Raw genomic sequence first — 23,754 nt, 5'->3', positions numbered from 1 at the left:
TTGCTCAGATAGATGTGGACTTGCTTTCAAGTTGTTGTCTGCACCTATGTGTCCCTGTACAGCCACTATAGCAACGTATTATGAGCTTTGTGTATTGCTGCTGTTCAATAAGGGGGATTACTCTATCGTTCATGGAGGCTGGTTCTACAGGTCAGGTACTGCTGATTTCATATAGCTACAGTGGATATAAAGTGTACACACCCCTGTTACAATGCCTGGTAGTTGCGCAATTGAAACATGACCCCACAAAATCTCATGTCAACACAATCCCTACCTGTAATGTGACCTATAGCCTGCTCAATTCAATAGAAAACATAACAATCTGTCCTGTGAAAACATATGGGAAATAATACTCAGTACAGTAAGCCAGTTGAATGTGTGTGCACACCATTAAACATATGTTGTGTAAACACATGCTGAGATGACTACAGCATCCATTTGTCTTGGTTTGTACTCTAACATCATGTCACATCTTTACTTGGCAATGGTTGCTCACCTTTCATGACACAGCTTTGTTTCTTTTTCAATAGAATTGTACAGGTTATGGGTCACATTTAATGTGAGAAACATTTTGAAATGACTTTCTGTGGTCTCATTGGAATAGAACACACAGACCTGGCATTCCAACAGGGACACGTACACTTTGGATATCCAGTGTATATGGGTGTTGATATAGCTGTTAGTGGTAGGCATGGACAGTGGGTCATAACACAGTTGTACACTTCTCTGATTACTACCTGATAATCATGCCCACTGTAGTACCCATATCAGTGTCATGGCAATGCACTAATCAGTAGCTGAACATTTTGTATTTTGTTGTATGCAGTGACATTGATATTACAGACATGTGCAAAATACACAGCCTATTTTTCGGACTGCTTGTGACCCATGTTATTACTTTTGTGCCTTTCAGCTGAACATACATATACATACACATGCTCAAGGGATACCTGGTATACATTTGTGTTCTTTGTCAGTATGACACACTGTATTTACAGTCTTGCAGCTCAATCATACACCTCAACCTGTTATACCAGGACATCTGGGCAATGGTCCACATCAATGGGTGACAACAGGGAAATCAATATTGATAATGTATCAATATAGCTGACATAACACAAGTATATGTGTATGTGACTACAGATATCAGTTACAACTGTGAATATTGTCCGGCAGAACACTGTACACTTGAATGTTATTAATTCAATATATCACATGCAGTTTAACACACACATCTGCAACAGTACTTTACTATGCACATACCCTATATAGGTATCTTAGATTTACAATACAAACATGTATAATACTCATATTCACAGGTAACATATGGATATGGGCAACATCACATTAACTGGCCTAGCAGTGGCACAGTCATGACTGATTGACAAACACTCTAGTGGTTGCCATATGTGAGCTGTCCTTTCCCAGGGTGAGTCAGGCTCCTCAGCTATGACCCGACCTATCCACCTCTTAGAGCATCACATGTGGACAAAGCCTAACATTAGGTGGGATATATAGGGACAGATCTTAAATTTGGTTGTTACAAAACTATGAAGTTTGTAGCATAATACATTTTGCATTACCATGACTGTTCTGAAGGTGGTGGGGTCTGAAACTCACGTGTTTGTCATTACTTCATGACTTCCATTTCCAGCTATTTGCCAGACTAATATAGATATTAGGAACAGCAGACCAAACACTATGATGGGTAAATCTTGACATTCTGTGAAGATCTGCATGGTTGACAGGTATGGCCCACTGCAGAGTTAGATGCTATGTCCATAGCAGTTGTTCAGCAGGACATCGTTACAGCAAGTCTTGATGGCACATATAAATCTTTCAGAATCATCTGTCCCATTATTACAGACCAAGTACTACATTCAATTGCATGCTTACATGTTTCACATACCTGTTTTATTATTATGCTCTCTTCTGTGTTCCAGTCAATGCCTTCCTTGTTTGGTTATTTTTTTAATATATATTTTTTTGTTTTTTAGTATTATTTTTTTTTTTTCTTTTTTCTCTCTCTCTCTCCACTACAGGGATCAAGCTGGTTTAAATAGGTTGCAGCATGGCTTTTGTATGTGATGCTCATGATCAGGTGATGGCCTCTGCACCAATTGGTGTTCCCCACTTGCTAATTGCATGCAGGCATCTGTCTATTTCTTCTAATAGCTAATGTCATAGCATCCCACTACTATAAATGACTACATCATGTGGGCATTGTCCCTTTACCTTGCCTATATGGAAAACATCCTTCATGTGTGGGGGCAGCAGTGTTGCAGACAGCAGGTAAGAATACCTCTTACAACAAGGCTTGTGGACACAGGCCAACTACATGTTTGTATAAGGTTCCAGACCTAGGGAGAGAGTGTGAGTATTACTATTATATGCTTTGAACACTGCTAGTTTTACAGGGTTTGTGTGTCATGCTGTTTTTGCATGGAATGCTGTCTGTCTGCATAGCTCTCAACTGTGGGACAGTTCACATGATGGCCAGAGGTTTGGCTGTAAATTTTTGTCTGTTCCCCACACAAGTGTTGTCCTTGACAAATCAGTGGCATTCTCTCTGTTGATTGCTATCAATACATGGCAATATCCATTTGTGTTTCTGATGTCATATTCCTCCGAAAGGGTATGTTGCAACCAATCCTGTAACACCAGCAATGTTCACAGTGTATAACAGCAATATTTAAAATATGGCCCTGTGTTTCGGCCTCTGTCCTCCACTTATATACCAGGCTTTGTCCAGATGTCATGCAGTAAGAGGCTGATAGGTATGGTATATCATTATTTAGTGCTGACATTCCTGTATCATTCCAGTGATGTTGTGGACTCCCACACATGTGGGGTAGGGGCCATATATGTGAGGGCATCAGCTGGGCAACATGTGTGACCCTGTATAGTCAAGAGGTCAGTGTATAGAGAATGCTGTTATATGCTCTTGTAAGACATTTTATGAGGAAGGGGTATTAAATGTTTTTAACCTAGGCTGTTAGAACTTGTGAGGGATATTACTAATAAGAAACATAAAGGTATATGGCTGTACATTTTCAAACATTTCTCCATGGGGACAGTGGTGGGTTAGAGCTTACTGTTTTGCACACAGTTCTGTTTGTCTGTGTGATAGTACAGTTTAATGTTAACCATTGTTATGTAAAGGATCCATTTACATTGTAACAATTGATACTTTTCCCCCTGGGTTATTAACTACAGAGTGTAATTGGAGGCTGTTGAACTGAATCTGTAATTAATTGTTGATTGATTATTGTCTTTAATGCAAGTGTGTTTTTTACTGTTGTACTACTTGAAGACTTTCCAAGACAGCAGAGTATCTTATTTTTTGCGGATTACTGTATCATGTTTTCTTTGATAGTTGCATTAATCAGTTATTTTGTATTTCAAACACCTACATGCTATAAGAAATGGCACACAAATAAACATTTATATTTATGCAAAAGGTGTGGTGTTATGTCCTTTGCACTGAGTATGGGTATATGTTTTAATGCAATAATTCTCATTTCTAGGAAAGAATCAGACTCTTGCCATTTGAAAAAGTGGCAACTGTAGGAATAATGTCAGTCTGATATTCTGTGCACTCTCTCTCTCTCTCTCTCTCTCTATATATATATATATATATATATATATATATATATATATATACTTTCTTTATATATACCTATACGTATTTATATATTTATATATGTGTATATATATATATATATATATATATATATATATATATATATATATATATATATATATATATATATGTGTGTGTGTGTGTGTGTGTATATATATATATATATATATATATATATATATATATATATATATATATATAAAATACATATATATATATATATATCTATGGGTCCCATACAGAATGCCGACAGCTCACAATGCCGACACCCATATGGCCAACACCATATGGTCGACGTTCAGAATATCGACAATGGGGAAACGCTATCTCCCAATAGTGCGGAATGGAAAAATGTCCATTCTTGTACTGTAGTGCAATCTTGGAGTTGATATATTAAAGGTATGGGGGGGTGGGGGGCGGAGTCCCCCTGCTAGCACAAAAAAGTTAATTTTATTTTCCTTTTTTGTGAAGTTCTGACGCTGTTGATATTGAGAGTGTTGACCATATGGCATCGGCCATATTGGTGATGGTGTTTTGGGCTGTCGGTGTTCTGTAGGTGATCCATCTATATATATATATATATATATATATATATATATATATGTGTGTGTGTGTGTGTGTGTGTGTGTGTGTGTGTGTGTGTGTGTATATATATATATTTGTATATATATATATCTGTGTGTATATATATCATTTGAATGTTTAGTGCTAGGGGTGATAGGAAAATGGTGAAAAAGGGGCACAAAGAGGGTAAAACAATATGAAAGACAGCTAGGGATGTGCAGGATGGATGTAGGGAAGGTCCATAGCTGTCCATTTCTTCTGCAGCAACAGCTGTACATATATACTGAATTTGGAGGTACATTTGGACACAAACCCCTGAGAGAGAGGGGTGAGGATAACAATAATGTGTTGTGAAGCCAGTTAGACAAGATTACATGTATCCAGTGGACATGTGTGCGAAATGGACAGCTATGTATGGGGCGAAATTTTTTTTGGGGAACAGATTGCCTTTTTTTTTTAATGTGAGAGTGGGATGTTGGGGGAGGATAGTAGGTATATTTGGGGAGGTAGGTTGGGTAGGAAGACAGACAATACAGGCAAGACAGCATACAGGGGCGGTATATGACACATGTGACGTTAAACACCTTGGACTGGGAGAGGTGTTTGGTAATTGGAAGCCCACGAGCCCCCAAATGGATACAGTGGGACTGAGTTCCCCACCCATGGGCAGTCACCACTGCACCTTCATGGCCCCAAAGTTGGCTGTGCTGGGGGCTGAGCAGGAGGGGCAGGGTGACCCTCTAATTGCGCCATGCAGCCCTCAAGCTGGCATAGCAGATCTCCCATTTCCTTGTGGAACTTGCTATGCACCAGACTCCGGACCTGGCTACGGGTGACAGGATCCTGTCCATGCCCATGCCCAGGGAGGGCCGAGCCCCATCCCCTGAGGTGGTTCCTCCCAAAGGTGGTGCAGGACCAGCAGACAAGGAGGCCCCGGGGTGGGTCCCAGATGTGCTGGTGCCCGGTGCCATGGCCAGATGAGGCAGGAGAGGTGGATCCACTGGGACTGGCCTTCCCTGATGTGCTATGGTGTTGCAGTTTTAGAACATATGTTGGTTAGTAATGGTAAACACATTCCAGGATTAGTTATAACAGCATGCATGAGGATTCCAATTAACCCATATTAACAGATATGGAACATTTGCATAGCCAACAGAACACATGCATATATGGAACCACAGTGGGTATTACACTGCCATGCAGGTTACATTGGCAGCAACAGGCCACCAATGACTGTATTTGAACAAGGAACATTAATTGGAATGAATTTCAACATTTGTAGAACAACAAGACACATGTCCCAACAGTAGGTTTGGTGGAAAACACACCCATTCAATTATGTGTTTAGATTACTGGTGAAGATAAGGTAGGGGTGAGAGAGAGATGTCAGTTAACAAATGTAGATTATTACAGTGGTCACAGCTTTAATGATCATTGCTCTACTCATTACTCTACAGGTATTATTACAACAACTATGGCCTTGGGTTGGGCAGTGGTATGTTTGTACACAGTATAATTACAACCTTCTTATAGCTACTTTGAAATTTCTCATGCCTGGTAGACCTGTGGAGGGAATGTTTGTTAATACTATATGAATGTCTCTTCCCATATTCCCAGAGTCACGGTTACATATGTGCACTCATACTGTGTGCGTGTGTGTGTGTTTGTGTGTGCTACTGACACACTCTGCCTTGAGTTCTATCAGTCACCCTGGTTGCTGTTAGTAGGGACCTGTAGCTGTGACAGCATGACACTTTTAAATAACTCTTGGGGGAGACCACTTGGTGTATGTACTTATCTTGTTGCCATTTCCAGCCTTGCGGTTGGACCATGGTTGTCGGACACAGTATAACTACATCCTTCTTATAGCTACTTTATACCTTATCTTACCTGGAAGACCTGTGGAGGGAATGTTTGTTAATACTACCTGAGTGTTTCTACACATTTTCACAAAATCCTAGTTGAAAGTATGCATACAGCTTACTACCACTCCTGGGATTCAAAACATGCATTTCATCAGAGGGAGCTATTGAGAAACTCCTGTGTTTTTCTTGAATGATTTCTTTCTCATTCTCTTTTTGTTGTATGATATGACCTTGTAATTACAACATTCTTATACATACATTCCTATACATATATTTTCACATAGCACTGTGTGTAAAACAGTGGTTAACACAACATTACTATTCAGATATCGGATCTGGGGCATGACATTTGTAATATCAGTTAATCTCGTGTGTTATAGAGGCACTACCTTTGTCAAATGAGACTTGATTGTTTAATGCTTTCATAGCTATAGTCGCTATGCATACCCTGTACACATTTCAAATCATACCATACCAGAGTAAACACAACCAGTCCAGGGTTTTGAATTTTATTGACAAGCACTTACATTTCTATTAATCATCATCACCTTCTTTCAGCTGTTCCCATTAGGGGTCACCACAGCGGATCATCTGTTTCCATTTCTTCCTGTCCTCTGCATCTTGCTCTGTCACACCAACCACCTGCATGTCCTCTCTCACCACATCCATAAACCTTATCATAGGCCTTCCTCTTTTCCTGTTACCTGGTAGTTTCATCCTTAGCACCTTTTTCCCAATATACTCAGCATCCCTCCTCAGCACATGTCCAAACCAACGTAATCTTGCCTCTCTGGCTTTGTCTACAAACCTTCCAACCTGGGCTGACCCTCTAATATACTTATTCCTAATCCTGTCCACCTTCGTCACACCCAGTGCAAATCTTAACATCTTTAACTCTGCCACATCCAGCTCTAACTCCTGCCTTTTTGTCAATGCCACTGTCTCCGACCCATATAACATAGCTGGTCTCACTACCCTGTTGTAGACCTTCCCTTTCACTCTTACTGGTACTCGTCTGTCACAAATCATTCCTGACACTCTTCTCCACTGACTCCATCCTGCCTGTACTCTCTTCTTCACCTCTCTTCCACACTAACCATTACTCTGAACTATTGATCCCAAGTATTTAAACTCATCCACCCTCGCCACCTCTACTCCTTGCATCCTCACCATTCCTCTATCCTCCCTCTCATTCACACACATATATTCTGTCTTAGTCCTGCTGACCTTCATTCCTCTTCTCTCTAGAGCATATCTCCATCTCTCCAGGGTCTCCTCCACCTGTTCCCTACTCTCACTACAGATCACAATGTCATCTGCAAACATCATAGTCCACGGGGACTCCTGTCTGATCTCGTCTGTCAACCTATCAATCACCATTGCAAATAAGAAAGGGCTCAGAGCTGATCCTTGATGTAATCCCACCTCCACCTTAAATGCATCTGTCACTCCCACCACAGACCTCACTGCTGTCACACTACCCTCGTACATATCCTGTACCACTCTTACATACTTCTGTGATGCTCTCGACTTCCTCATACAATACCACAATTCCTCTCTAGGCACCCTGTCATATGCTTTCTCTTAAGTCTACAAAAACACAATGCAACTCCTTCTGACCTTCTTTGTACTTCTCCATCAACACTCTCAGAGCAAACATCGCATCTGTAGTGCTCCTTCCCTGCATGAAACCATACTGCTGATCATGAATCATCACGTCCCTTCTTAACCTAGCTTCCACTACACTTTTCCATAACTTCATGCTGTGACTGATCAGTTTAATCCCTCTGTAGTTACTACAGCTCTGTACATCACCCTTATTCTTAAAAATTGGTACCAAAACACTTTTTCTCCATTCCTCAGGCATCCTCTCACTTTCCAAGATTTCATTAAACAATCTGGTTAGAAACTCCACTGCCATTTCACCTAAACAACTCATTTTATTAATATATGACCTATATGAGACTTTTACTGTAATATTTTCTGCTTTATTCAGTACAGACCATACCCATTTTTAATAGTGCCAGGTGACATTTTACTCCTTTATATTTATTTGGTATGACTACTAGAAGCTAGATTGTTACTCACCAGCCTCACGACACAGCCTTTGCAACCTGCTGGCATGGACTTCCTGGTTCGCAACCTACTCAGCTGGAGCTATAATGAAGACAGAGAAACATTTATGCATACCTATCCATCACACACACAGGCTGGAGTTTGGTAAACAGTTATTGCTATGGATACTTACATACTTCTGGGACATCACTCCTCTGTCTTCTTCCTCCTCTTCAAGTCGACATAGTGGTGCTGGACCTGCTCACTAGTCAGAGGGATACCAGTTGCACTGGTGAGATCACGGCCAAGACTTTTCCAGGCTTCTGCTTTGTATTGGGAGCCCTGGTACTGGCCCTGCAGCAGTCTCACGTCATGTTTTTTTACAAAGAGTCCTACCATGACCTTGGACACCTGCATGCCCCAGCTTTGTGCCCGAAAGCGCATGCCCTCACCAACACCTGCCATACTGCCTACAGTGGGGAGCTGCAACCGGTTATGAGCTGTATTCCCACCTGTGAGTTTTAAATACTGCCGATTTCCCACCTTTTGCCATGATTGGATGGTTTTGAATATGTTGTGCTAAGCTAAGGTACTGGCAAACCTGCTTAGCTAAGGTTGGCAGTGCTTAAAGGGGCAGGTTCAGCACTGCTTACCAATGGGCAAATCCAATTAGCTGGGCTACTCATTGCTTAGCATTCATATTTACACAATGCTGACACCTGATCAGCATAGCTGTGCAATATTTAACATTGCTTATGTTTTATTTTATGGACTACCACCTGTATGGGATTGATTCATCATTCATGACATATTATAAATTTGTTTACCTTCCCTGACATCCCCCAATGTGCTTTCACTACATTTATTCTTGTGTGACTATACTGTATGGGACACTTGTGTTTATATGGGGGTTTCACAACTTTATTACACTGACACCTCACATCTGAGCCTAATACACAACTCCGGTTGAGAAATATAAGTTACTTCCTACATAAATATACAAATAAATTAAAATGATAATGATTTCACGTAGGTTCATGCTAAGCTAACTGCCCATGTGAGACATTTTAAGCCTAGACAATTATCCCTTGTGAGACTCAAACCCTGCACCTTGTGTTTGTAAGGAAAACATGGTAACCATTACACCACCCTCCCAACCCCAAAATGGAATTGGCTTTGGTGAGGTTCAAACCGTGAATGCCTCTTTGCAAGCTGTGCATTCTAACTACTACACTATTGCACTACTGCTTATGTTAGATTTCTATTGCTATTTTACTTCTCGTGCTGTTTCAGCAGGGCTAAGCATAGCTAAGCAACAGGCACACCCACGCATTTATGCTTAAACTTTATTGCAGCTGTGAAAAAAAAATAGATTTATTTGTTGGGGGCTGTGCTTTGCAAACGTTGATGGCATATAACTTTTCACAGTATATGCGGATATTTGCATTATATTCTTGGTCCACTTTTCATAAACTTGTGGCTTTCTGGCACATCATTAAAGATTGAAGTTTGACAGTAATGACAGAATGTATGTTTTATACTTCATAACCTTCAGAAAATTCATGCTAATGCTAAACCTGTTATTCTATCAACTTTCTGAGTTTGTAATGGCAATATTTCAGAGTTGTCCCTTAGGGCTTTGTCCAGATTTCTTACTCTAATGGGTTGAGTGATCTCGCTCTTTTTAAATTGCCATACGGCAATTCTGATGTGCAGGAGGCATGTATATTGTGAGACCACTGTTTTCAAACACGCCCCCTGCACTCCTACACATTCCCATGTACATATTACAGCACGGCAGCATGCCTTCATACATATGCATGGCGAGCTGCTGTGCTGCACAGGAACGGTCCCTTCTGTGCAGAAATAAGTTATTTCTGCACGGATGTTTGCTGAATCCGGGGGACTGTTTCTATCACGGTATTTGCAACCAGCATTTTGCATTTATTGTTGAAAAAAATAGTTTTGAGAAAAGAGCATATGATATTTACCTTTCTGCAGAGGCCTAATATAAAATGCTGCAAATTCATTACAGTTTGGAAAAACAACAAATTACATTAGTACATAAAATTCAGGATAGAATAAACTAAGGCTGTACTGCACAATAACAGTATTGCATGCAGTGACCAAGTAAACTAAAGCCCTTACCATACAAAATAATAAAACATGCTGTTGGCACTGAATACAAATTAGTAACATATTATTATATATTATTAAGACTGATCAGGTCAGTAGAATTTTATGACAAAGATAAGTATAGCAAATGGCTTACAAAGTGAATTTTCGGAGAAAATAGGAGCCAATAGGCACAGACTATGCTTGCTATGGATGAAATGTTATAGCAGCAAGGTAAAAAATGCAGAATATTTATGAAGATACAATAATACTTGGACACATGCCAAGGTGTCAGGTTTAGTTTATATGGTATTATTCCAGACTTTTAATGTTAGACAAGAAAGGAAAGTGTCACTATGGTGATTTTTGGAGTAGTGAGGTTTGGTGAGGCTTTAATTGAATAACATTTATTTATTATTATTTATTTTATATTTGTTTACCGGGAAAGTCTGACTGGAGACAGGTCCTTTTTCAGCAGAGGCCTGGAAGGAAAATCTCCACATGAAAACATACAGAAATGCAATATATAAGTAGAATATAGTAGAAATACAGTGAATAACAAGAGCATCAGGTAAGAAGAATTTTGGGGATCCCATAGATATACTAGTTGTGGTGATGAAAAATAGTTGCACCATCACAATGACTGAGGTTGGAAAGCTAGTTTATAGAAACAATTAAGTGTGAGTATGTTGACATGAAGGCTGGGCAATCTAGGTATCAACATTCTATGATTAATCTGTCAAAAGTGTTAATACAAGTGTATTGAAAGGTTTATTTACCAGACAACACTACAAAACTAGCCTTAGCAAACCAATTAGTAAATTCATGAGAAAAAAGAAACTCAAACACTTTTGAAGGTTTTTTTTATTATTATAAATACAGTTTGGTAACACTCAAGAGATAGACCCCAGATTCAGCAAGCTCTGCATAGAGTGCCAGACTAGTGCAAGAGCTGCTGCGTGCAATATGGCCACCGAGCGATCCAGGAATGAGTCCCTGAGATGTACACGAGTGCGCCTACACGATTCCCACATGGACACCACTGCTATATGCTAATTACCTCTTTTGCTGGTGAAAACTATGCAAATTAGGTGAATTAGTGATCCAGGAAGCAGACGGATGTCAGTGCAGGAATAGTGTTTTGTTTGTCTTTTGGCTTTTTCCCGGTAAGTGGTCACCACAGCGGAACTCCAGTCCCCTAATGATTGGCAGTAGATTTTTACGAAACACCGAGGTGCCAGCTCGACGCCCAACCTTCAACGAAGGCAAGTCCATTTACGCACGCATGTCTTTCGAATGCTACCTGACCGAGGGAAGGACATGCAGACTCCACACAGAAGACACTCCCAAGCCACGCCAAGAATCGAACGGGAGAACCTCTTGCTGTGAGGTAACAATGCTACCACTGTACCATTGCAGCATTCAGTGCAGTAATAGTGTAACCTGCAGAAATGTATTCGGTTGCTAACCAAATGCATTTCTGCAAATTACAAAACGGAGGCATGACAGCTCAAAAGAAAGCATGTATTCAATGTAGTAGGCATCACAATGGCCAAATATATGGCCATTGGCATGAGAAGTAGTTGAAAATTTATAAAAAACAAGTTTTTTTTTTGGCTGATCTCTGCCGTTTAAGCGTAGGGCAGCAGTGCGCAAATGGGATCGCCCAGAAAATAAGGAAAAAAAGGGGAAATAAGCTTTTAAACCCAAATCAGCATTTTGCTGTAATACTCAATGGCATTCATAAGATAACAATACCAGAGAATAGCGATTGCTATGGGGGAAGGCTCAGTGTGAGTGTGGTAACTATGAATTAGCATTCTGTTTTATGCAAATGAGGGGACTGATACTGAATCACAGATTTCCTCTCAGTGTTAGCTTGCACCCAACAGTGTAGGTGCAGCAACACCATTGTATAAGTCTAAGAGGTGGATGACCTTATAAGGGGGAGTGTCATGCATGCTGTAAGCTTACTGGAGCTCTGTGGCCTGTGTTTGCCCTAAGCTAAGCACAACTAAGGAAGGGGTGTGTCTGAGGCTGCCTAGTAGTGTTTACGCTGCCTAAACGGGCATGCATGCCACAAACCAGGTTTAAAAATAAAAAACAGGATTTAGCAGCTCTGTTCACATCTGAGCACTGGGTATGTGCAGCGTGCCTCAGGGCTTAAACAGTAAGGCAATGGGAAGGGAAAACAGCAGTAGGAAGGCAATCAAGGAGAACTAGCATAGCTGGCAGGTGAAATGTATAAGAATCAGCCAAGTACACATGGAACAGCCTAGCATACTACTATAAACTATGCAAATACATTCCAGTCTGTTTTTTTCCCACAAACTCTACACCGCCAGTGTACACAGATGGGGAAATTTTACCTGGCAAAATTAACAAAATGTTAGGGGCTGCTGTCATTCTCCTACATCAATATGTGCAAAAGGCTGTAGGTGGTGAGAATATGAATGCTGACGACTAACCCACAGTGAGGATGAGGAGAAGAATGTACAGATCCAGGGTAACCTACCAGGGGCTACATGAGCTGGAGATAGTGGAGCGCTATAGGGTGGACAGGGACATTCTACAGCAAATTGTTGAGCTGTGCTGGCCACACCTCACACACAGAACCAACAGTGGATACCAAGGTATGTGTAGGCTTAAGATTACTAGCCACAGGTACCTTCCAAAGGGCAGCTGGGGATATCATGGGGATCTCACAGGCATCAGCATCCAGGGTACTAAATCAGTTCCTGGATGCTATGTCAGCACATGCTGGTGAGCACATATATTTCCTTAACATCCATGAGGCGTTGACCAGCAATATGCATCTCTTCCACCAAACAGCAGAATACCATAAGATCGTGGGTGGTATAGACTGCATGCACATACACATCAAAGCACCACCAACTGCCAGGTCATGTGTGATGCCCAAGGCATTATCTTGAATGTGTGTGCTGGCAGCCCTGGAAGCTATCACGACTCCCAAATTTGGCATATGACACAGCTGTACCACTCATTTGCCAGTGGAGACATCCCATATGGCCACCTAGTGGGGGATGCTGGCTACGCACTGAAGCCGTGGCTGATGACACCCCTCAGAAATACACACACAACTGAACAAGAACTCCATAATGAGGCACACACAGAAACCAGAATCATAATAGAGTGTGTGTTTGGGATGCTCAAGTCACGGTTCCGCTGCCTGGACATGTCCAGTGGAGCCTTGCAGTACTCTCCAGCTACATGTACACAAATGTTCATAGTATGTGCCATGCTACACAATATGATCCTGCAGAAACAACTGCAGCAGGAGCAGCATGGGGCAAGGCCAAACAGACCCCCAACATTGCCAAGGCTATCACAAGCACACAGTGACTCAGAGGATGAACTACCTGAGCCTGCCCATGTAGGCAGAAGGAGGCATGCCCAGTATGCCCAGGCCTTGGCAAAGAGTCAATGCATAACACATGCACTGACACGGTAGGGACCCAGGGAATGACACATCTCTCTGACTCACACATACAGTAAATGCGACACCAAACATAACACTACCTGTGCTTTACCATGTATAGGGAGTGTACTATGTGCATCCGACATAGTCAGCCCTCCAGCACCATTCTCAGTATTAGCACAGCCACAAGGTAATTCACTCTTCCTATCAGTTACTGAATGGAGTAGTATGTTCTGATAGTTGTATCTATGGTATGCAAGGGAATTGGGTGGCCAAATGGGATGGCAGTAGATAGTGCACACCTATATGAGCAGCATGAAATCCATAACAAATACTGTTGTCAACATACTAGGCAGTACCAGACGAGGTGACAAATCCCACTGCAGTACATGTGCTGGCTCAAATGTGTGTCCGTAGGACACACACATACAGGTCAGTGAGGCTCACATACCCCCCACCAGCCTCAGCCAGCAGGACAGGTGTAGATGACCATAAAGAAACCTCCAGTTTATGGCAATGGTGAACAGCCCCCCTCCAGACCTACACAGACAGACTACAACAGATCTGGCAGTTGTATGTTATTTCTGAAGGGTAAGAAGTCTGTAACTGAAATGTAGGTCTATAAAACCTAAGATCTGTACTCTACTGATTTGCCTCTAGTCTGCATGATAGGTCAGAATACAAAATGAAATGGAAGCCAACAGAGTACCTGATATACCAGTACAGTCATAGCAAATATTTAAAGTCATCTGGTGTGCCCCCCCCCCACAATTCTATGTAGAAATGTAGTAACATGTAAGTGTGAGGAGTAGTATCAGTGGAGCACAGTATACCCAAGTTGGCCCAATCTACAGGACAGATTGTTGCATGTGTACAATATGCAGGGGTCCATGTGTTAGGTTGTTGTGTGTTCAATATTGTCAGGAAGTGGTTAGCATGTAGGCATGGACGGTTGTATCTTGGTGGCCTATGGGCAGTACTGTGGTTAACAGATGCATGTTTTGACAACTGCAGTGCCAACCACAATGCTTCTCAGCAGTACCCTTGTCAGCAGTCATCCATACTCACTGTCCAGATGTCAATATCTGCCACCGTCTGAAAGATAGACATGCCATAATTGTGGGCCCATACATACACACAGTACACAGGTGGAAGTACTGTAGACAGAGTACATAAAATGTAACTGTCAACTGCACACAACTTTGGAATTGTATATACAGGTTAGCAGCACATTAGTTGTCTGTGTAGTATGGACTGATGTGGTCTGGCCAATCACTGGTCGACCACAAAAGGCACAGTTATGAAGTAATAATAGACTGCCTATGCCCCCGCACAAGGTAGCATAAGGGGAATGTCCCTGGTATATCTGTGAGTCAGCTGCAAGTAGCTTCCATATCACACATGTACACAGGTTATATCCTTGCTGTTGGGAATGAGTAAAGTATGACCCTACTTCTGTATGGGAATACCCACAGAATGCAGCATGCTGAAGAGGTGTCCCATGCAGGTGTGTCCCTAGCTGTAAGCAGCACCCTGCCTGCATCCAGACCAATGGATTTTATATGGACATGAACTATTGCCATTAACACCTTGAACACATACCCTGTCACCCCAGGGGAATCCACTGGCTTGCAGCCTGGGAATGTAGGAGTGACAGACTGCACTGGCCTGCTACAGATGGCCTGCATCACTACTAAATGGTCTACAGTCCTCTGTCAAAGGCCTGTGCCTCACCTTTAGTGCCAATGTATGGTATCTCATGGGGTCCCAACTAACAACCTAACACAGTCAACAGAACACATATGCAAGGCCAGGTTGACAAATCCCAGTAGCATGCTCACCATGTCCTACTGCATGAACCATGTACCAATCCATGAATACCACTATGATGAAGGGCCAACTATAGGGTTACTTCTCAGATATCACTTGCATAATGTTAGGAAGAGGATAGAATAACAGAGTGGGGGTGTAGAAGCATGGATGTCATGGTGTGTGTAAAGTCTGAAACTCTGATGTATGCCCATACTACCTCTGCCTGCAAACCCAGTAATGAGTGGCTACAAACCTGCTCATAATCCACAATGTGAAGGGGAAGTGACCAGATACATGTGCCCTGCCTCTGGGTAACCTTGGTGAATCTGTACAGCTGATAGGTATGGACACAGCAGGATATGGCCATTCTGTTAAGTTGATAAATGTTCAAGAAGGGGATCCTCAACCACCATAGTACCAAGGCGCTGAACCATTTCCACAGACCCATCAGCAGGTGTCTGCAGCTACCCCTCCAAAATGACATGAGTGTGCAAGAATTTCTAGGCTGCGGACCACAATACTGGACACAGCTTCATTCATCTTGTATTTCCCAGGAAATAACTGTGAGAAAATAATTATATGCCAGTAGTTGATGATGTAATACATCACATTGTAAAACAGTACATGTGTCTGAATATCCCTGTTAACACCAAACATGTAACACAAGCAGCACAGACAGCAATAGTTACAGTATCCCACTATCTGTCACCCATTGTGACTCCATATTGTCAACCTATCTACAGATATCCTGCAGAAACAGTTTGCTAGCTGCAGATGTAGAACACCAAACTCTGGACTGGAATACAACATTACCTGGAATGGATTCACACACTCAATACAGAAGGTCATACGAGGCATGCCCCTACACTTAGAGAAATGAAGCCCATGTCTGACAACACAGTGGACTATACATAGTCATTTGCAGATGTCTGGGCACACATACCAAATTGTGCACCATTCATGCTTTGCATGCTCATTGGATAGGAATACTCACACATATCCAAGGCCAACACACTATAATATGTCAAACATACACACACAGAGATATGGGGTACAGAGAGACAGACAGTGATAGAGAGAATTCCATTATGAGGCCTGTCCCAACCACCACACATCCAATTGGCCGATATCACATGATGTGCTGATGTTAATTACTGTAGACATTTCTTTTGGTAGCCCTCAGCCCTATAGTGTCTGGGTGCTTGTGATAACTGTGTAACATGATAGTACAAATCAGCATTCATTTAGCATTTGTATACTCTGTCTTGTCAAATGTAAAGTTGTGTGACTGAGTGTGAGTGTGTGTGTGTGTGTGTGTGTGTGTGTGTGTGTGTGTGTGTGTGTGTGTGTGTGTGTGTATTTCCAGAGGAATGATTTATGGCCCATTCACACACACTGCACTTCCCATTGCCCATGTTAGCACTCCTGCTGATGTCACTCACCTTGAAATAACCCTCTGGCCAAGTGTCAGCCTTATAAGCTACGTTGTGCTCTTGATACGTTTGTAATGCTTTACTGTAGCAAACTAGTTAGGTAGGAGTTCTAATCCCTGCCATGGCAACTGTTAAATTCTGTGTGTGGAAATGAATGAATTTGAGGCCATTCACACTCACTACACCTACCATCGCCCTACTTTGGCATGCCTGCTGATGTCAGTCATCTTGAAATAAACCTTTGGCCAAATTCCAGCCTTATAAGTTACGTGGCACTTGTGATAATTGTGCAGTACTGTAGTGTAGTTAGATAGGAGTTCTAATCCCAGACATGGCAACTGAAAAACTGTGTGGGTTTGTGTGTTTTTGATGATACCTGATTTTATGAACATTCACACTTACTACTCTTCTCTTACCCCTCCTTTAACACTGCTGCTGATGTTACTCACCTTTAAAGATACCTTTGGACAGCTTTCCAACATATAAGCTCTGTGGTACTTGTAATAACCACGTAATACTAGAGTATAACATATTAGATAGGTAGGTGTTCTAATGCCAAACTGTAAAACTGTGTGTGTTTGTGTGAGAGAGTGTATGTATCCTTGTAGAGACCTGATTTTGTGGTCATTCACACTTACAACACTTCCTTTACCACTGCTGCTGATGTCACTCAGCTTCAAAGATACCTTGGCAGAGCTCTCCAACATGTAAGCTCCATGGCGCATGCCATAAATGCGGAACAATGTAGTAGCAGTAACTACATAGGTATGGGTTTGAATCTCATCTGTGGCAAGTGTTTGTGTGTGCATATATGTATGTCCATACCTCAAAGCTTTTGGCCCCATTTACACCCAGTTCATATCTCAGTGCCTGACTTTAGCAGTCCTGCAGATATCACCCACCGTAGAAGTACCTGTTGCCAACCCTAAACCCTGTAAGGTCAGTGGTGCATGTAGTAAATGCATAACGATAATGGTCTGAAAAGATCATTATATAGAGGTTTGAACCTCACCCCTGTCAAATGTAAATGAGTGTGTAGGGTAAAATTTTTTGGGGGATCTCTCACCCACTGCATCACCCAGTGCCAGTATTTACAAGGGCTGGTGATGTTCCTCACTTTAGAAGTCTCTTGGGACAACATCTATCCTATAAGCTTCATGGTGCATTTGATAAATGTGATACACTGTAGTAGCAATGCATACCTAGGTAGGGGCTTGAATGTCAGTAATGGCAAGTGTGTGTCTGTCTGTCATCAGTATCCTGTGTGGGGATTGATGTGATTGTGTAATAACAAGATCCATTGTGGGGTGGGTTTTGCTAAAATATTATGTTGAGGACCTAGTATATGTCATAATGTCCACATTACAAGACCAACAGATGTCAAACACCAGAGAGGTTGGTGTAGACAATCCACACCCCTAAATGTGACAGTATGGATTACTGAACAATATAGGCAACCCTTCTTTTACTTAGAGAACATTCTCCACATATGTATCATACACAAACACACTAGGCTAGGCAATAACCACTATATTCTGGTGGTCCCCTGCCATAAACAAACTCTAAAACAGAAGGGGGAAACTGATGCAAAATAAGGTGAAGTCCTAAGACTGGAAAAACTCCCTTATCAGCCTCAACAAAAGATTGAGATCCCTCATCAAATTCTCTAAAGCTAGCTATGAAAACAGAATTGCAGCAGATAGTAAAGACAACCACAAGGCCTTCTATAGTTATGTAAAGAATCTCCATGGCAATACCCAGATTTGCTCTGAGCTACTGCACAATGGTACCTCCTATACCGAACCAACAAATATTGTAAATATACTGGCAGACAGATTCAGTGCTAACTTTACCCCTCTCACCCCCCCAAAAGGACCAATCACAATACCAGTAGATTGCCAGGCACCCAATATTACTGCTGCATAGGTTAAAACAGCACTGTCCAAGGCCATGAATACAGCTTCTATGGACATGACAGTATCCCTGGCTGTGTTCTACATGAACAACAGAGTGAACTGGCACCTCACCTGCGTGTCCTGTTCAGTGACAGCCTCACCTCAGGCTTTGTCCCTAATGAATGGCACACTGCTACAGTCATCCCTCTCCACAAAGGACGAGCGACTACAGACCCCGGGAACTATTGCCCCATTAGCCTGATGAGTCTGATATGCAAAGCTATGGAATGCATCATCATGGACCCAATAAACAAGGATATAGGGAATCTCCAAACTCTGGATCCTACACAGTTTGGTTTTCTGAAGGGTAGATCATGAACTTATTGGTAATACCCCTGCATATTGCCTCACAGATAGTAACGACAGTGTGATAGCAGTGGACTACATGCCTGTTGACCACAACAGTGCCACTGACATCAGAAAATACTTTGATGTGTTACATCTCCTGACTGTGTGTTTGTTATCCAGCAAGTAAAAGGACATGACACCCTGTTCCATCCCCTCAGTAGCCAAATAAATGTGTACAGTGGCTCTTTTGCTATGTTCCTCACTTGACACCTGCAACAACTGTAGAGTCTGCAAACATACCACACAAAGGGAATATAATGCCTTATACACATGCCCTGTATGGACAGATGCCACTAACTCCACTGAATAACCGTATCATACAGTCAACGTAGGTGCAATCACAACTTCAGTTACATAGCCAGGGCTCACCAAATGAGGTCAGGAATGCTACATCAGAAGATACCAATCTATCCACACAACATTCCCCAGAGACCTCAAGTATACTTCCACATGTCAAAGAACATGCATGTGGGACATGTACACAACCCAGATACTGTCCATGTTATGGAATATAGATCACATACATGGGAAGCAGTACAGATCACTGGCCACCCACAATAGAAACCCAGATGAGTGGATGGTGAATACAATACCTACCCCTGGGAACCACTCCAGGGGCTACACCCCTGAGCCACACTTTGGACTATTGTCATGTGGCCTGATGCCAATTTATTCCCTTGGCCTAGCCTTGCAGAGCCTTCAGGCCCATTCACCTACTACACACCTGTAAAGCAATGAACCTATGGATCTCAGTACTGTCAAGTGTGTGTGTGTGTGTGTGTGTGTGTGTATGTGTGTGTGTGTGTGTGTGTGTGTGTGTGTGTGTGTGTGTGTGTGTGTGTGTGTGTGTGTGTGTGTAGAGATGAAGGATTGTGAGGCCATTCACACTCAGTACACCTCCCATTGCCCTAGTTTAGCACACCTGGTGATGTCAGTCACCTTGAAATAACCCTTTGGCCAAATTGTGACCCTATAAGCTTTGTGGCACTCGCAATAACTGTGTAATACTGTCATGTAGCAAACTGTTTAGGTAGGAGGTCTAATCCTGGTCCTGGCAACTGTAAAAATGTGTGTAAAAGAGTCTGTGTGTGTTTTTGTTGACACCTAATTTTGTGGACATTCACACTTTCTACACCTCCTTTACCCCTCCTTTAGCACTGCTGCTGATGTCACTCACCTTCAAAGATACCTTTGGACAGCTCTCCAACGTGTAAGTTCCATGGCATGTGTGATAAATGCATAACACTGTAATAGCAATGCATAGCCAGGTAGGGGTTTGAAACCTAGTACTGGTAAGTGTGTGTCATCAGTGTCTTGTGTGGATGATTGTGTAATAACAGGATACATTGCAGTGTGGGTTTTTCTACATTATTATATTGAGGACCTATATGTCCCAATGTCCACATTACAAGGCCAACAGTTATCAAACACTGTAGAGGTTGTTGTAGACAATCCACAGCCATAAATGTTTACTGCCATGTGCAATGACTATGTGACAGTATGGATTAGTGAACAATATAGACAACCATTATAATACCCAGAAACCACTCTCCACTCATGGATCATACACAAACATGCCTGTCTCTTTCTCTCTTCCTTTCTTCCTTTCTGTTTGTCTCTCTCTCTCTCTCTCTCTCTCCCTCTCTGGTAGACATACCTCTCAACCTGGAAACATCAAAAATCTGGACAAAGGTCCATGAAAAATAGGTACAAATCTGTATGCTGATTAAAATAAAGTTTGCATATATAATTATATAACCCGCCCACTTCAATTGAATTGTAGGGCAACAACTTTCAAGTGCAAACTGAACAACAGAGAACTAAAATATGATACCAGCCCAGACCCTGTATTAAATTATTTTTTTCTTCTGAAATGTGTAGCAATGATGTTCACTGGGAAAGGAGAAGATGATGAACTTTAGGATTTTGTTTTTAGTGACTTGCAGTACGTGGGTTTTGTCTTTTGTGGTAAAAGCAGGGCATTTAATGGTAGGTAATATTCTAAGCTTAACAAAATAATATTATAGTTTGCTAGGTCCTCCAAAAGTCATTCTCCATGCCCTACTGATCAGTGGTATAGCTTGAGTTTGTGCCACCTGGGGCTGTCTTTGAGTTTGCCACCCTTCCACCTCACAAAAATCATGGTCAAATGGGGCCCCCTATACACAGCCCTCCCCCTGCAGCCATTCCAATGTCCCATTACTTAGCTATTTCGCCCCATTTACCATAAACACTGTAATGTGTGTACTGCTTTACTTCTACAATGACTATTTGGATTTCATTTAAAACTTTTATTTTATATTTTATGGCACAAACGTTAACAGACATCTGCTAAACAAAGGCATATAGTCTCACAATGAAAATAGACTTAGCATTAAAACTTCTCTGTCCTTGAAATTCACATTCATTAAAACAGCATTGAAACCCACATTCGAAGAAAATGCATCTGGCCAGTGGCGAATAAAGATTACCTTTGGGCTGCTTTCTAATCATAGTAGGCCCTTTGCACATGAAACATGTCAAAGAACACATGTACATCTTCCTGACAGTGTTAAATTACATTCCTTGTATAATACAGCACACTTGTTTGAGCGCATTTTAAAATTTATTCCAGTAAGCAATGAAACAAAATGCATGAACAAATAATGACAATACTGCTCAATTCAGAACATTTCCATCACAAAAGTCTACTCAAACTTCTACAATCCACCAGTATCAGTAAATATGCACAATCTCTGCAGAAGTAAAAGTCATCTAAATAATTCCATATTAAAGAGATCTGTAAGATCTATAGCTAATGAAGAGGATGCATCTAGCAAACAACTTAATATTTCATTGTTTAATCTACAATAAAGTGTCTGTTGCCCTTGAGGGATAAATTGCCTATGTTACATTAAAAAAATGATAAGGTAGTAATATTGCAATAGGGAATGGATGGCAAACTGATAACAGATTCATAGTTACTAGGTATCTCTGCCAAAGAGGACATTCTCAGGACTGCAGCATCCACCGATTCCATGCCCTTTAAAAGTACAACACAGTACAGTATCAGCAATCCATCTATATACTGTGGGAGTAGAACCCACAGCCTTCTGCATCAAAAGCAAGTATTCTACCTGTTGTGCTACTAACACAAGCCCATTTTGCCTAAGCAGTGCTGCTTATGCCAAATTGCTTTGTGTTGTTAGCAGCACAACAGATAAAATACTTGCTTTTGATCTGAAAGGCTGTGGTTCTCAATCTTGAGTAGAACCCACAGCCTTCTGCATCAAAAGCAAGTATTTGACCTGTTGTGCTACTAACAATGCAAACAGACTTGGCATAAACAGCACGAAACTTCTCTCCCCCTGAAGAACTATGTAACACAAAAAATCTGGAAAAAGCCAACATTTATTTGGGGGGGGGGGGCAAATGCCCAAAACTAGAGACGCATTTTAAAGATTGCATGTATAATCTTAGAAAAGTTGCTAGAATAATATATTTTGTGTTACCATGCATTTCATGAAAGACAGGAAGACTGAAACTTAAATGGCTATCACTATTTAGTGAATTCAGTTAACTTCAACTTCTCACTAATTTGTCAGAAAACCACAAATTTTAAGAGGAACAGACCAAAAGTATGAGGCAAACATTCTGTAAACTTTGGACAGTGGAGAACTATGGCTAACTCCTTGAATCACAAGGGCTGGTGGTGGTGGTGGTATGAGTAGAGAGTTTAGGCTCTTGCTCCCTGTACCTAAGGTACAGGGTTTGAGTCTGAGTAACTCTCTAACTAGCAGTTACAACTAACTGGGCACACACACACACACACACACACACACACACACACACACACACACACACACACCACAAGTTGGCTGTTAAGTAAACTATAAGTACTACAAGTGAAAGCACTGAAGCAGCACAGTAAGCAATAAATACTACAAATGAAAGCAAGCAGAAGAGTACAAGTATATGAAAAACACACAGTACTACAAATGAAAGCATTGAAGCGGCACAGTACAAGTATTTGCTAAGGGAAAAACACACAGTACAAATGAAATGAAAGTTGACTGTTAAGTAAAAGTTGAAAACACTCAATACAAATGAAATGAAAGCCGACTGTACACTCACAGTATTAAAGTGTATTAACAGCCATTAAAATGTCTCAATTTAAAGCACATTAATGGCCATTAAAAAGTCTCCATTTAAGTAAACACACACCTTTTTCAAGCTGTGGAAGCTGTTAAAAAGTACACATAGTACAAATGAAATGAAAGCTGACTGTACACACACATAGTATTAAAGCATGTTAACAGCCATTAAAAAGTCTCCCTTTAAGTAAACGCACACCTCGTCCAAGTTGTGGAAGCTGTTAAAAAGTTCAGCTGTGGAAATGAAAGCTCACACATCAAGCTGTAGAAGCTGTTAAAAAGTTCAGCTGTGGAAAAGAAAGCTCACACACACCTCATTCGGTTAATTGGCTGTGGAAATGAAAGCTGTAGCTTTGCCTGTTAGCTGTTAAAAAGTATGAAATATTCTTCTG

The 23,754-nt window shown here is 41.4% G+C and overlaps 1 protein-coding gene across 1 annotated transcript in view; it reads left to right on the top strand.

Annotated features, from left to right (window-relative positions):
* Nucleotides 1-23,754, top strand: part of LOC122794819 (alpha-2-macroglobulin-like protein 1) — a 989,874-nt gene that overhangs the window by 340,265 nt on the left and 625,855 nt on the right. The window lies entirely within an intron of this gene.

The sequence above is a fragment of the Protopterus annectens genome, chromosome 2.part1 (genome assembly GCF_019279795.1).
Source record: "Protopterus annectens isolate FY-2018-M chromosome 2.part1, PAN1.0, whole genome shotgun sequence".
Taxonomy (NCBI): Eukaryota; Metazoa; Chordata; order Ceratodontiformes; family Protopteridae; genus Protopterus; species Protopterus annectens.
This window is presented reverse-complemented; position numbering and strand designations above follow the sequence as displayed.